We start from the raw sequence: 15,008 nt of genomic DNA, 5'->3' as shown, positions 1-15,008 counted from the left end.
GTCCAGCAAGCAAACGCGGTAATAAACTTCCACAGCACACATTTGTCAATGCTCATGACATTACAACAAGTGTATTAAAGTAAAGCTGTATAAAAATGCTATCTGGCAGTGGTATTGGACATAGTATATGCGTTCAACAGCTATGCATGTAATTAGTGTTGACTCAAATGCTACAAGATTATTCGAAGTATACTTCATAAACAATAAACTTTTATAGTCAGTTTTACTTAGTCACGCCCATTCGCATGCTTGATTATTAAGAAGGTTGTGAAAAGTAATTTGGAGGCTTGGTTTAAAGTATAATTCTGTTATACATTTAGCTCCGTTTTGTGATTTATCATTAAAATTTTTGTATTGTACAAGTATATTTTAGTACATGAGATCGGTAATCAGGGTAAGTTCTAACAATACAGTAGCGTTTTTTTTAGATACCCCTCACTCGTAGTTTTAGACGGTATATGTAGCACTGATGAGTTGAGCAGCGTCAATTTATGCTGTTTATGTAGCAGAGATAATAGGAGAAAAAATAGTAGGTCTGGAGTACAGTTTGAATCCTTTGCATTAACACAATGTTCGTATCAGCATATATGCTAGGTAGGTACCTGCTATGTAATAAATGCATACTACATCCTTTAAAAGGGGTAGACGTCTCTTAACGAAACTGCTTAGTTTACAGTAAGATCCAAAATTTCCTGATACTTTAGTGCACACGAAGAAAGTTAGCTGTTGAGCCGAGTCAACCATTTTTTTAAGCGGCTCGTCTTTAGGTTCTTACTTACTGCTGCGGAGAAAAGAATAGTAGGATTCACGTCTAGTTATAAGGATTTATGGTCCTTGAGTTGTTTACGATTTAAGTTGGAAGCCAGGATTTAATCGGGGCGAAAAACGTTTTGATGGCGCTCTGATAATAAGATCGCATTTTGCATTTGTTGTCACTTTATTTTGCTTCAAGAATGGTCAATAATACTTTAGGTTATGATTAGTAATATTATCCCAGAAAACATTGCCAGCTTATAAGTGTATAAGTATATATGCACACAGGTATATATTCAATAATACACCAGTGTAAAAAGTTAAGGATAAACGCATAGAAACAGTCTTCTAAAATTCAAATAGCAACTATCGTACCTGTTGTCTGACATGAAGCGAGATTTCATACGAAACGCAATCAATGACTAAACGAGAACAGAGTAACAGTTTTACAGTTAGTTGCTTCAGGATAACCCTTTATGTCCATCTAGCTTCCTCTTCCCTGGGATATCTTTAAATTTGTTACTGTATTACTACTACTAATTGAGTTTTTCACATATTTTGTTGTCATATTGTTGTTATGAATCCTTCCATAACTTGGTAGGCTTACATAATTTATTCTGGGTCGTACTTATTTAATTACTTTTACTCTATGATGAAGTGTCGCAAAACTAGTAATCAAAGAAAGGATTATGCTGCACGTGTGGCTAAACATCTTTTAAAGTTCTACTTTGCGCATCTAAACTGCATTTTACGCCGAGTTTGGCAAGCCACGCCACCGTGATTTCTGTAATAGTAGCATCTCCTAATGTTAATAAAAAAAATTCTAAATCTACCTATGCTTATTGTCCTTTAATCAATTTTTGCAGCGCTTTTGTTACGAATGTTCGCAAAATATTTTAGAAGCTAATGGGGGTATCACAAATATTCAGAAAATATCTAGATATGATTTAAAATCGACGAACAATAGTATTTGACTCTTTCATCTGTGCTTTACCATGAAAAAGCTATTGTATCATTTGTGTTAGCATTAATATTGCCCAGGTGCCTAGATCAATGCAAAGATAGTATTGGGTCGAAAATATGAAGGTTGCAAAGGAGTATTGTCGATGATTTACTAAATAATAGCATAAGAAGATAGCTAAAATTGTACCAGCAATACGATAGATTATTTTTTTATTGATTATAACTTAATGAGTGACAATATGTATATACAAACGTCGATAAGGTATAATAGAGCCGGCGAAACGGGAAAGTCAGTTGTCTGTTTTCCGGCAGATATCTTCAGACTTGATGTCTACTAAGCAAGCTGTTTGAGGCTTTAACATAGCTAAGGGAAAGTGTGATAAACGTGGGAACCATTACCACCGATAAATATTCACCCAAAACTAGAGATCGTTAGATAAATTTAGCTTCGTTATGATGGATCACTGTCAGCCAAGAGCGTATATGCATATAGAATCCGTTGAACTGGAAATCTTCGCCTCAGTGATATTTTTAGTATTCATCAAGCTTACCTCATTTCAGTTTTGCGTGACCGTGAATATCGTAACATTTTTTAATTGTAGTAATTAATTAGGAATCGTTCCTATTTCACCTCGAGCAAAATTTTAAGCTGTTAAAAAATACTAAGCTTTTTTTGCCTATTGCCTATTTTTCAGTGCTGGTGAAATGTTATATACCATTGTAATTGGTTTTCAAAAGATCACAAATCCCTGGTTGCAAATCTTTGATTTTAAACTCGAAAAATTACTACGTCAGGTAAAAAGATAAAACAATGCGGTCTCTGGTGCTTGCCGATGTCAAAGGCATGTGGCAGGACTCTAGAACTAAGAGATATAGTTCCATCTAAGAATAATGCTTCTTCAAAACTAGCTGAAAAGAAATCTCCGCCGAACTCTAAAAGTCAAGTGAAGAAAAAACGTTTTTCAGCTTTTACAGTGTTTTCAGCTTTCACTTTTGATTAATACTTTCTGCTGCAGATTTCGTCGTTCACATCACGCCAGTTCCATGTTAGTTCGCTCTTCGATCCTCGTACAAATAAATAAGAAACGTCAAAGACACTGTCAGATTTTAGCCTACATATTCAAGCATAATGGCATAAAGAGGTATCATTTGGCATTCTTATCACCAGATGTACTCATCTTTAAAATTTGAGTCAAAATCTCAGTATCTGTGTTGAGTCTTTAACTACAAATTGTTTTTAGTTCTACATTCTTTCCACTGGAAAAGCCCAGGTGAAGAGCGATTTATTAGTTCGGTTAAGTAGGTGAAGCGGACGTTTAGAACCGTCCACGACGGCGTCATCGAAAACGACGATAAAAGGTAAGTAGAATAAGCGCAATTCGTTTCCTTCTTGAAGTGAATCTACTGGAAGTAAGTATAATTTTTTTTAGAATACGAGAGCCGCAATTGTCAAGATGACGGAGTGAAGGAAAGCGGACGCATCGCATGCCGGTAGCGCAACATATCACGCGCAGGCAAGTGCAAGAAGGGTGTTAGGTTTAGTTGTTTCTCATTGAAGAGCAATGTGTTTCGAAAGACTGCTGCTTTGAAAAAGGGAAAGAAAAAAAGAAAGATAGGAGAGATACAGGCGATGTAAGAATGATAGTTTGCGTTCATCCTCTTGTTCAGAATGCGTGATAAAGAAAATCTGAGCGCAAAGTTCTATGTAGATAGCAAAATAGATATGTCTACGTAGATGGCAAAATAATAATCAACGTTTAAATTGCCACGATAAAATAATATGACACAACAGTCATACATCGCAACAAAATGAACGGGTAAAGTGGTGCCTTAGGAAGCTAAAGTTCTGTGGCTTAGGGAAAAGCATAAGCGTCTGGTGATGTATATAACATAAAGTAGGGCTAGCATATTTTTATTGAGGTTGATGTTTCCCTGAAATGATGTATCAGACTTCAAAGACAGATTTTGTCCTCGAAGGAACAGTTTGGTCAATACAAGTGCCGTTTACTTCAGTAACTATTTCAATTCTAAATTCGAATAGCTTGACAGGTGTTTTTGTAAAAATTGCATTTATCATGCCTGCGAATGACGTTTCCATTGCAACTGGCTGTAGTACTACACTGCAAATTTCGGTAACTTTAGACTACTAGTGAATCATACCTAATACAAAATAAATTTGCATATTAAAATCTCAGCTATTATTATAAGGTCAAACGTAGTAAGAATTCAGAAACCAAAGATCGTCTGAAACAAGTATACACGGCTTTTTGATCGATTTTGGCAAAGTAAATAATAGAAAAAATAAAGTGAAATCAGTTTGTTTGAAGCATTTTTTAGTGCCGATATACCCGGTGTCTGATGGCAATATAGCCATTTCTGCGCGATTTACTTAACGAGCTTTTAAGTTGTTAACATGGGTAATACCTTTACTCCAGATATAAATGTGCCACGGGATGAGACTTCAATTTATAAGGACTGCCGATAGCGTATCTTTATGATTCAGCCGATTCACATATCTACCTGTATTTTCTGAACTTGTATCTATTTATTTGCCAACATAGCATTTTTTCCTTCACCCAATACTAGCCGCTTGCTTGACAACAGTAAGCATAGTTAGGTGTTGACTTGGGTAGCTTATTATTACGTATGGAGAGGATACTGAGATATTTACCGTTTTCTCTATATCTGAAAAGCTATGCACCACTATACACAATGTCTACCAGTAACACGTTCCATATGCACGTTATTGTCTTTCTGCTTGAGGTTGCTGCATACTCGACAAATCCATGTGTTTATTGAAGACGGGGACTCCTATCAACAAAGCTTTCCAGCAAAGTCTCGGCCGGGCCTCATGAATACTTGTATCATATACATCCTTCGCTGTTCCTATGTAGCTCACCCCGAAACAGAAAACAAGAAAGCGACTGTGAGGAACTCGAATTGCTCAGTGCCGCAGGCCAAATCTTTGATAACGATTTGAAAGCAATATTATTTTCAACAATTCGCGTTTTCTGACAATAGCAAAGTACAATCGTATGCAATTTGTACCTCTAAAACGTCTAATTTACTTTTTCATAAATATATTGGGTGCGGCTGTGTGACAACTTCGATAAATACATTTTTAGAAATCCTCCTATTATGAAAATTTCCCTTCTAGAAATTATAAAGCCTTACAAATTCTAAACATATCATGGCTATACCTATAACATCAGCCTTAAAATATTTTTGCCTCCACTCGAAGTAGGGCGCCATTAGGGGCTGAGTCTAACAAATCAGGACGCTTCCAGGGTAGATATCTGTGGAATGGCAAAATAGTTGGAGCAGAAACTGTGGCCATTACGCGGACTCCCGTACTGTTCTTGGTGCTCGTGATGTATTTGTTGAAAGGAAAACCATAAAAATAGATATTGCTTGAGTAGACTGTGGATTCTATCTAGTCTAGGTGATATATAGCACGAACGGAGTTTAATGACTTAATATACATATTTACTTGAAATGCTTCAGGCTGAGATTACAGCAGACTCGCTAAATCCAAAGGCTGTAAACCAGCAATTCTTCACTTATTTATATATATTATGTTAGTAACTATTGAAATGAATATTGCTGACTATCTTCGTTACTTTGATGATACAACAACTGGACAGCTTATTCAGTCTATTTTAGATTAAATGAGACTGGTGTCAAGATTATAACCAGAACATTAGTTTCAAGCATCGTATTCCGATCTGAGTATGTTTTTTTTCTATATTTAATAACTATGTTTGATATAAATCGTATAGTTACTGGGTTGTTGCTGAAAATGTCCGTTTAAAATCTTTTTACAACTCGTTGACCATTAAATGGAGAGTGAAACGGCTTCAATTGATATAGCATATGCCAGGAATGAACATTCGATTTCCATGAAAAAAGTTCCCGACTAATTTGCAAAGACCTTTATTATAATTAAGTATGCGGCTTTGCAAGACTCACGTATATTGATTTAAACTGTTCGTAAGAATCCAGGTTTGTAAAGGAGCCCGAGACGCACCAAAAACCTTGGTGCGTTTCAGGCAATTTCTCATTAAATGTTCTTCATTAGAACATCGTGTTTGAATAATTCGAAAAGGCGATTGTTTTAATCTCTAAAAAGAAGTAGAGATTTAACTATGCTATACCAATGATGGCTACCATAGTATGTATTTATATGAATGTGGTGAAGGTTTTTGAAGAAAGCGTATAAATTCTGTTTTTAGTGTATGCGTTAGATGAATTGTATGTATATTATTCACGGTTCCGGCATAATCGTCAAACATTCATTTCGAATTGTTCGCGCGATGTACTTTATGATCATTAAAGTTCCCAGTGCTGACCGATTAAACGTAACTAAAGAGTTCTTTTACCTTCCGCATGCTTTGTTTTGGATAGAACGGTAATAGTTTTTCGGAAAGAATGTGAGCAAATAGTGGGCATATAACGATGTGTTTAACTTTGGTACAACTAATTTGACCTTAGTTGCAACCTCTAGTGCTATTACATCCATGCCGATTAAGTCTTGCTGCCTATTGTATCGATTCTCAAAAATCCGTCTGTGGTCCATATCACATGCAAACGTTGACGTTCTGGCGCGAACGCTAGTGCACACTGCGCTATACAGTTTCTCAGTGGTTATGTTATTTGTTGCGTCACCTTGTTCACCTTGGCTAAATTCGTGATTCGGAATGCTCCAACAAACAGCGGAAAATTTAGATTTGATGCAGTTTCTACTAGTGTGCTTTGACAGCCAAGCCACTATGTCGATAAGTAGTAAACGGTCCTCTATCATTAAAAATAAATCGATATTCAATGCAACGATGCACTTGTATTTTAAGCATTGTTTGATGGCGACTGGTGGCTAAATTTTTGATAATCATTCCGGTCTTACAAAATCCAGCTTACTTAACAACTCAAGCCTACGGATCGTGCACAACGACAAGACTTCTTCAATTGGATGACTGGAAAGCAACAACAAAGTTAGGGGCGAATTTTTCACTTAAATAATCATTTGTGCTTCTGGCTTCACAACTGACCAAACTTTTGGATTTGGAGTGATAAAAGACCCACGTGTGTTTCGCGAGAGGAAAATGCATCTCAAACGTGTCACTGTTTCGAACGCGTTATTAAATATTTTCTCTGAAAAAGGTGGTGGAAACAGTTGATGATGTGAGGTATCGGGACACGATAATTCAGTTTTTTGATACTCCAAACGAATGATCGGTGACGTATGGTTTCAGTAAGACGGTGCGACTCTCCAAATAGCATGTAAAATAACGAGATTATTGCATATTGCTGGCGTATAATCTGCTGCATAACAGCCGCATGCCTACTTTATGAAGAAATCGAACTTTCGATATTGCGACAAAAAAAAAAAAACTATATTTTATTTATCATTTAAATTATCCACTATTATTAAGACATGCTATGTTTTTAGAACCGTTATTCTGTTACCCCTTTTTTTACTTTCGACTTCTGAAGATTTGCTACAGCTTATTTCTGCATCGACAGCTAAGGGTTGATCAATTCAGCTAAAACCTTAGTGAGCTCTCATCTGAATTATCGTTAGTCCAACCCTAATCCTACAGCTGATTACCTTTTTTTTTTATTAATTGTGTGAGTACTGGAGTAAGCACCGTTGATTACTTTTGTTCTCCAGATTATAGGACAACTAAACTTAGTTTATTTAGCTATATATGTGTGTATATATATGGTAGCTTTAACAGTTGAGTAAATTACTAATATTTTCAGCCTCGACACAGAGGGACCAAAATAAATATAAATCTGCGGACTGTCACTAGACTTGCCACTACAACCCTTTACATTTTTATATTATGTAAACTTTCAAGCACACCGGTTTATTATATTTGCAGGTACATGGCTTAGAGACATTTGCACTATCTGGAACAGAATTGTGACTGCTCAGAACGATATTAAACACATAAACAGTACCTCAAAAAGAGTCCGTTAAAGATATCTTTGATGGGACTGGTCATGTAATTTCCGGTGACAAAGCAAATGATTAGATATGTGAGATTAAAATTGTAAATGTAATAACCAAATACAATTTCAAGTTAAATAAACATTAAATCCCCTTCACAAAATTGCTTCTGAGAAACAACCAGAAAACTGCATATTTAATTTATCTGGCTTAAATTAGTGTCACGTAATATTTTTATACTACATTAATATTCCACTTTGCAAATACTGCACTAAAGATTCAATTTAATTTTTTTTTGTTTAAAGGCACGGGTAGACTATTAGATCAGATAATGAAATTATCTTCATTGTTAACCTCTTACGAATACTCAAAAGCAAGATCCATTTGAAGAAGCTTTTTGGTGATTTCGGTAATTTTGAAGAGTAGAAAGCAAGAAGAGCAGTTGGTGGTTGTGGGGCGGATGAGTTTGTTTATGTTATTGGTAATGAAGGTAAGAATGTGACAGTATAATTTTCTTGTGATGAGGTCTGACCTGATTCATTTTCCAAAGGTCCAAATTGGAAAAAACCCGTGAATGGTTATAACGTAATAGTTTGTGTTCCAGTAATATTTATTAAAATTTTAATAATACCTAACATTTCCAAATGTAGGAAGTAGATGTGATCCTGTGCAATATTATTTCGTTATATACTACAATGCATATTTCTGCCTTCAGTACTCAATGTTCACTTTTCATTCGATTGCAAATCACTAAACTGAGACCAATTTTTGTGCAAGTCCGCAATACAAACTATTCAATAAATTTAAAAAGAAAAATCAATAAATTCTGCTTTAAAGTCAATTTCGGGGCGGTTTCCGCAATAGTAATTATAAAAAATACGGGCTGTACCCCGGCCATTGTTGAGTCACTGATGTGTTGAGTAATAGAAGTTATTACATGAGATCGATTGCCTAAAATGCTTCACTAATTCAGATTTAAATTAGTCAGAAACGTACCACATTTTAATGGTGTTTCGAGTGGGTCAGAAAAGTTTTGATCATTTCAATCCCCATAATTACTTCTCAGAGATCGTCTACCCATATATATTCAACTCCCAATCATCCGCGTATATTCAGCGCATGAAAGTATTGCTTGTCCTTCTAGAAGCAGTTCGACCATAGCATCAGTTGCCCTTAGCAGCGTCATTATCCACCTCATTTTAAATCCTCATAATTTTCTTGAGATGCCGGATATCAACTTGCGGAGCACCTATATTTGACCAGCGCGAATATAATTATGCGAAGGAATGTAAACGCCTAGCAACACAAAAGATACTTTGTAGTTGTAAATTTGTCTCACATACAGAGCCGACGATAGCTCACAAATAACTCACGCGCCAAAACTCAACGGTTTATTTATTAAACTCTAAGACTCTGAATAATTAGTTTGTCGGAATATTTGCGTCATGCGACATAGTACCTCGATTACTAAAGACCGAACAAAAATGATAATGACAATGCGAGACCTCGTAGTGCAACCCTTTGAGAAAACGCGGATCACTAAGGCAGCCAGCTCAGGAAGTGTACGCAACGAATGCTTAAACCCTTGTTTTCAAAGAATACATGGATTTCGTTAAATCAAAAGTAACAACAGCATTCGCTCGACGCACATTCTAGTTGAACTAGATATTCCTGGCAACGATTTTACACAGGGCGAGAATAACCATGGATGAGAAAGTGACGTCGCTTTCCTCATTTTTTACATTAACGGATCTGGCTCAGAGGGGCAATCTTATTAACGTCCCTAGTAGGTGTTAGGTACAGTAACTCCTAGCCAGACTCCAATTAGAGGTCGTAAAGCTGGTACTAATATAAACCCTTAGAGGGAATTTAAAAACAGAAATATAATCATAGCCAGAGACATTCTACATAGCCGGCACACCTTTGGCATATTCGAGTAGATTTCCGTATTGAAATTTCTCTGTCAATTGACAGCTACTTCATCGCATCAGTCTCAGATGGAAAACTCTGGCGATAGCAGCGATAATTAAGAGCCCCAAGTCCAATAGCAACCGCTATCTGTCTTTACAATCTAAAAACTACACAGTTAGCGAATATATCTCATATAGAAGAATAACACAGTACTGTCTTAAGTATGGCTTAAAATGTCCTGCCTCAAGCTTCCTTAGGCCAGCCTTGCTCGGAACTTGTATAGGCCTTGTAGTATTATTTTACTCTGAATTGCATATCTTTCAAAACTAAGGGCAACTAACTAACTATAATGCATAAGATCAGTAATTGAGACGGGAAAGACATGACCAACCTTGATGAGGAGCTGCCAAAGAGATACAATGTAAATTGTTGTGAAAGAAATACAACTGTAAAAAGATTTTCTTTTTGAACGCGTTGAAAAGGTCGTGTATTTTCATAGGGTTGTTCAATACGTTTAAAAAAACTACACAGCTTTTTAGAGATTTGCCTTCCATCTAGAACTGCCAACATATTTCTGGTTCGATTCTTATGAAAATAGGTGAGGAGGCGGACTATAAATGGTCATTTAATGCAATGGCTGGTCAGGCTGCCACGAGTGAGACAGCAGCCTTTCGGACCTTGTACGATGACTCTTTCTGATAAGAAAACGCTTGTTTCGAAATTGTATTGCCATTGTTGTTATTGTGATTGGTAAAAGCGTGATATTACATTGATTAACTAAATAACTACTGATTCTCAAACTAGACAAACAAGTACTTGCGTGCTAATACATATAAGCTCTTATATGCAATCTAAGTGAATTTGGAATGGACTTTAAATGTGCTGTATAGTAGTGAATTTGTGTTCACTAGTTCAAGTCTTGGATGTTTTGTTTAATCGCTGAGAGCTCAGAAAAACTTCAAGACTCAAATAAAATATTCAGCATTGAGTTTGTGCTAATCGGAAAACGATAAATGTGCTGAAGTGATGGAAATGCCAGAGAGCGCGAAGTCTCGTGGAATCATGTCTAATTGCATTTCATTTCATTGCAAAAAACTTTTAGAAAGAGTATTTCAATAATATCGATAAGCTTCTCATACATTAAATGAACTGACATGAAATTATGCTAACAATATGTAAATAGAACCATAATTTCTACCTAAGTAATATACCGTTTGTTTCTTTATATACATACATAAAGAAACTGGTACTAATTTACAATGCTACTTTATGTATTAATGTCAAGCTCAATATTTGCTTGGTATTGCAGTAATTCCCAAGATTGTTTGGAGAGGAACGATATGATGCCCTTCGATTGGATTTAATTGGAGACGTCCATATTGGTCACAATGAGGATAAACATTACCATCCACATAAGTGAAGCCAAAAAACCAATTATCATGCTTGGCACTTCGTTACTATTTGGATTGTTCAAAAAATAATTATAGACTACGTAGCGAACTGTATTAGGACGTTCTACAATGCAAATGTCATATAATGTAATATTTGGTATCAATGGTACAGCTTTGTATAGAATTCACGATTCAACAATTCACTTCTTTTATGTATAAATTCTTTTATTTTCTTACTTCTTCCCTCTTCCTCTCCCTTGCGCTTCTAACATGCAAGATTGCGATGTCGTTCGAAATAAGTTCCATGCATCGCGTTAACGAACTATAAATTTCCAGTTTCTTTAATGAGAATGTCGAGAGAACATTTTACGTACGGTAAAATAAATGGCATCTTTATAATACTTTTGCTTAAAAACAGCAGCATGTTATGTTTGCACTTTGAATAACATGTCACGCATACATCGAGTGCAATGATAGATGCTCAAACTCGAGCTATCTATAAGAGTACGAGAAATTCCGTGTAATACTTTTTGAGTTTTAAGGTTAATAAACACTTTCCAAATTCTTAAGCAAGTATGCCCTTTGTATCAGTATGATAAAAATGGCATACTTCAAATATACGTGAAGGTCGTTAAGTGTAATTAGTGCCTTCATTATTTGCAGATCTTGCACGTTTACTAACTTCTTCTCTTAATCCATTATATAGCGCCACCTTCTCTGTTTCAAAATGTGCCTTCGACATCATATAGGACAATAGCTTTGTGCGTATATATATATAGACAAATGCCTTGAAAATCTTTAATCATACATCTTATTTAGTCTTCACATTACGTACCACTTCAGTTACGTTTAATTTATTTATCGAACTTAATATTTAATAAAAGGAGCCAAAGGCTGTAAAAGGTTTAACCTAATTTTAGGAGTATAGTTTAGAAACTAGTCTACCTGCTGTTTTGAAAAGGTGAAACACTTACTGTTCCAGTTCCTAAAAAATTGCAGTCAAAATTTTTTAATGCTGTTCTCGGAACCATGTCATAATTGCGAAAATTTGCAAATACTAATTTCACGGCTTTTTGATTACCACTGACCAGCAAAATCGCTTCCAAGGTTGAAGGAAAAAACCTTGTTCTCTTACTTAGAAAATGAAACACAAAAATAAACTCGCAGCACTTTACCTAATCTGCGGAGTTCGGTATGTCAGTTGGTTTGAGATCACTAATCTACTTTGGATCCTAGATCTCTATATCGTGCATTTGAAAACTGATGGCAATGAGCGATTAATTTGTACATTTTTTTATCAGTTATTTTTTCTAACTGAAATATTAAAAATATTATGAAATTTTTGAGAAAATGATTCATATTTTATAATGTATGAGAAGTTTGAGCGAGATTCTTTGTAATAGGCAATACTATTAGTTGCACTTAAGGATTTGTTGTAGGCATTTGTTGCAAAGCTCTCTATTTTCTAATAAAACGGTCACTAAGGTAAAACACCGCGTATACAACAAAAATTCTCCCTAAGTATGTATACTTCTTTACATTGCTTTTCTTCTATTATTTTTGACATGATTTCTATAAGAGGCGCTAGCAAGTGTATACCCACTGCACACTTCATGAATAATAGCGTATACTAGGTCAGAATATGAGTAATGGCGAGTTTTTTTAACTAATCCCTTTATTCTCCACTTTTATTTTACACTTATTTATCTCTATGTCTTATTCGAAAACGCTTTGATTCTCCCGTAAACCTTTTGTATTATGCAGTAAACCAAATTTTACCTCAAGTTTAAGCCCCAAAGGTCAAGATTCCCAGTGCATTTTTGATGCTTACCTTGTTCCGCATCTTACGGAAATAAAAAAAATCTGTCAAAGCAGCTGGATATTTGCCTCGTTCGCAATACGGACAGCGTGCCCATAATAGCATTTTAAAACTAATTAATGCAGTGAGCCATTTGGCTCTCGCGGGCCATCCAAGGTCAATCAGGACCGCTTACATGCACATTTGAAGAAAGATGGCTCTCAAACTAACCTATGAGTGGACCAAGAAGATAAACTAGAGTTATGTGACTATTTTCAGGAACATGGAATCTATGAGAACCACCTAAAAATTAGGCATATGGTTGAAGTATAAATTGAGCAAATAGTGTAGAAAAACACGGCTTCTTATTGTCTCTCAGCATTTCAGCTGGCACCTGGCAATACGTAGTCTCAACGACAAAGTTCTATACAAAATTGTTTTTAGCAATGTTAGGGGAGATATGTCTAAATTCAAAGTCAAGCCAGATATCAATAAGAAAGAGTAAGATTTGCCTTTGGTGGGATTAGGTGGGTCTTAGTCACCGCAAAACTCTTGTAAGGAATAAGACTCTTAATAAGAATCTATATATGGCTTAGTTACGTTAGAGTAAACAATGATGTCCAACAGAGAAAACCGGATAAACAAAACAATGTCACCCTTCTTTGTGACGATAGCAGACGATACACGGCAAAGGAAGGGAAAGCAGCGTTGAAGGTGTGGATGCAAGTTCTTTTATATTTACCATTACTTGACAATGACGAAGGTTTCAAAAATAATTTGAGAGAGCTCTTCCTTTGTCCTGAACCAGTCCTCAATATTTTGTAGAAAAATGGAATAAACAAACTATTTGGGAAATGAGACATGGCCGTTCAGAGTGACAGCGAATATATAATAAATAAACTTATTGCTAAAATTCGAATAAAACGCTGCGTTTTTCTCAAGTTAAAACGTCATCACATTTTTCCCAATTTAATTTAAAAAAATGTTCGGTGCAATGGCGTAAAAACAACAAAGATTTGAATTCGCAAAGTCTATGATTCAAATTTGATCAGATTTGATTTGAGAAATATGATTCAATATGATGTCAATCATAATACCTAAATGCAGTACTAAATGCATAATGTCTGATAATACTAAGGGCGAAATACAAAAATAAAGTTCGGAAGACGTATAAGGAACCCATTTTCCCAGGTTTCCATGCCAATTTTCATTCTTTGTTTCCTACTGATTTATATTAAACTCGATGAACAAATACATCTCAAACGGTATATATCTCATCATAATAATATCATCTCAAACAAATGACCCTAAATTTAATAGGTTTTGAAAATGAGAACATCAACTACCAGCCATAATTTATTGTCGCCTTGTGTGAAACCTATATAGAACAGCGTACAACACAATATGCCAAATTATTGTTTTTGATGAGAGTATTGTTTGGTAACGTGGTTAGGGTTATATCTCGAACACGACGAATCACCATCTCGGTGCAGTCATTTTCTAAAAATTGTCAGAGAGCCGCATGTTTTAGAACATGTATACATGAATCTCTACATTTACGGGTCACCAAGGGAATAATATTATAATACAGTCAAACCAGATACTATTAAAGGACATGCAACAGGCTTTAGTTCGAAAGACACAAGCTGAAAATGTTAACTAATAGAACTTCAACGTATAAACACAGATCTCGCTATCTAGATACATATATGCATACAGTTCTTCTTCCATCACGCCCTAGACAGGCGCGATCAAACATGGTTGACTTGAAACATTTAATAAAAAAAATGTGTAGCTTTCATGATTATATTCTATCGGCGTAACGTTTCAAGGAAGCCAGCGATCCTTCGCCACTTGAAGTGGAGCACATAGCAGAGGACTCTAGGCGCATCACATCGATTGCACCTACACCTTTCGGTCTCTACCTCTCCGTAGCCTAATATTTCCACAGTCATTCAAACGTAATTATTATCACTAAACTCTATGCAACCAAGGGACTAAATAAAATGGCTAGACGTAGTGATCGCAGTCCTTGTTTGATTAGGTGAGCATTGTATTGATCATGGCAACAAAAAGATGTTTGCTCAAATATATGCTCAATTTATGTAGGATCATTTATGTTCTAGTGTGCATATTGGTAGTGCCACCTCAGATTAAATGAAGCAAAACATTTTTCACAATTCGTTGCAGAGTATGTCCAATTGACATAGCCAATAGCGGCATTATAATACTTGATGAACCG

General features: G+C 35.6%; 1 protein-coding gene and 1 long non-coding RNA gene across 2 annotated transcripts in view; one reads left to right on the top strand and one right to left on the bottom strand.

Annotated features, from left to right (window-relative positions):
• Positions 1-15,008, bottom strand: part of LOC111244349 (glutamate receptor ionotropic, kainate 2-like) — a 321,397-nt gene that overhangs the window by 226,564 nt on the left and 79,825 nt on the right. The window lies entirely within an intron of this gene.
• LOC147758079 (uncharacterized) lies at positions 6,023-13,690 on the top strand. The gene is made up of 2 exons (XR_015321379.1): positions 6,023-10,641; positions 10,887-13,690. It is a non-coding gene; the product is annotated as an uncharacterized LOC147758079 (long non-coding RNA).

Source organism: Varroa destructor, unplaced genomic scaffold, assembly GCF_002443255.2.
Source record: "Varroa destructor unplaced genomic scaffold, Vdes_3.0 BEIS01000002.1, whole genome shotgun sequence".
NCBI classification, from domain to species: Eukaryota; Metazoa; Arthropoda; class Arachnida; order Mesostigmata; family Varroidae; genus Varroa; species Varroa destructor.
The sequence above is the reverse complement of the archived record's forward strand: the minus strand, read 5'-3'. Positions and strand labels throughout refer to the sequence as shown.